The following is a 1,894-nucleotide window of genomic DNA, read 5'->3' as shown; positions in this document are numbered from 1 at the left end:
GTTATGTTCAGCACCTACTCTGCTTCCCAGAACACCGAGCTCTTCTTGATTGATAAAATGGCAGGCTGCACGTTCACTGTGGAACTGAGCAGATCAAATACGTTCTTATTAAATATTAACTGTTATTTTTACCGAAGATATTTCTGGTCAGCTGAACCAGTCGGACACACTATTGATCCTTTGGCTCTGTTTACTTTGTCTACTGAGTGAACATTGGTTCCTGGACAGTTTAAAGTACAGATTCTGCAGTCATATTTCCTGGGTTTGAATCCTAGTTTCACTGCTTAGTTACTATGTGACATTGGATTCTATGCCTCAGTTTCTCCACCTAGGAAATAAGATTAATAAAATGTGTGTTGAAAAGTGTTACTGTGAGTGTTATTGTTAAATAAGATAATGCATGTCATTTATCTTAGAACAATGTCTGGAACATAGTAAGCACTCAATAAATATAATAATGATCACTCTAATTATTATTTCCGTGGGCTACACTTAGGTCAATGCCTAAGAGAATAAAAGCATCGGTTCATGATTGCCTAAGAGATAGTGACTTTCCTGCACAGAATTTACCCAGAGCTTTTCCCAAATAAATTATATGGCTCCCACCCTTCCATTCACTTGTTCAATTAAATATTGTGCCTCTACTATGTGCAAACCATAATCAGATTTGCAAGCGAGGACTCGTGTGAGATTTTGACATGAAAGCCAGAGTAGACAAAGCAAAATTTGGTATCAATCAATGGGTCAGAAGCCTGAGTTAGGAAATTACAGTGAAGGGCATAGCTAAGTTCAGATTCCAGCATCCAGGCAAAGCAACTAGAGCCTCACCTATCCCCGCCCCCCGCCCCACACACATCGAATAAGAAACCATTCCCAATTGCAGTAGGACAAAAGTCAACGTTTATGTATTAATCTTTGCTCAAAACTAAAGAAGCATGGTGAGGCACATGGATGAGAATACCGTGAGTTGTATTGAGGCTCTGTTCCCAGGACCATTCTGAAAATAGTCCTTTCTCCCTGCACATCAGGCTAATAATTAACACCTACATGACATGACACCATTTTTGGAGGAGCTGGATCTTAGGTAGAGATAGCTGAATTTTTTTTTTTTTAGGTAGAATTTTACAAAAGAGAGGTAAGTGGTTTCCCTTCAAGTGATAGTTCTATTTAGATGTCCATTTGATCTGGATTCTAGAAATGGATGATGAATGAACTGGAAATACGATGTACTCAAAAGTTCCTCCTCATTGGATTCTTTATTTTGAAGGAGGAAGAGTTCCCATATTCTGCCCCATGCTAGGGGAAGTCATTGGACCTTTCTAATGGGAAACTTCTCATTTCTCCTGAGGCTATAGTTTATTGATTTAAAAGAGCAGTAGCTTAATTAACAGAAGAAATGAAGCCTATTGCATAATTAACTAGACATTTACCTAAAATCAATAATCTAATTGCCACACCTACATAGGGGATAATGTTCATCTTATTGAAAACAATTAATTTATATCTACATGTTAACAAGGTGATTGGTGGTTTGTTTAAGAGACTAACCTGATCTGTAAAGTGATAATTTATTGAACAATCAATTAATCTTTTAGAACTGCAAATATAAACAAGCAATGAAGAGCCACACTATGTCTGTCGGCTTATAAAAGGTCAAATATAGTGGACTCCCGTCCTGAGTTCTTTCTCAGTCAGCACTAAGATATGTAGATAATGAAGAAGATTTTATTTTAACACTATTCTTCTGTGCAGGTTACTTTCATGGGGCATCAATAACATGCAAAACATTTGTAAATACTGAAAGGATCGAGTTAGACCTGTATCCCGTCTTTACAATGGCTTCTTAATCTAATTGTGTTTTCTTTTACAGATATGCATCAGCCTGTATCAAATG

The sequence above is a fragment of the Pteropus alecto genome, unplaced genomic scaffold (genome assembly GCF_000325575.1).
Source record: "Pteropus alecto unplaced genomic scaffold, ASM32557v1 scaffold59, whole genome shotgun sequence".
Classification (NCBI taxonomy): domain Eukaryota; kingdom Metazoa; phylum Chordata; class Mammalia; order Chiroptera; family Pteropodidae; genus Pteropus; species Pteropus alecto.
The sequence above is the reverse complement of the archived record's forward strand: the minus strand, read 5'-3'. Positions refer to the sequence as shown.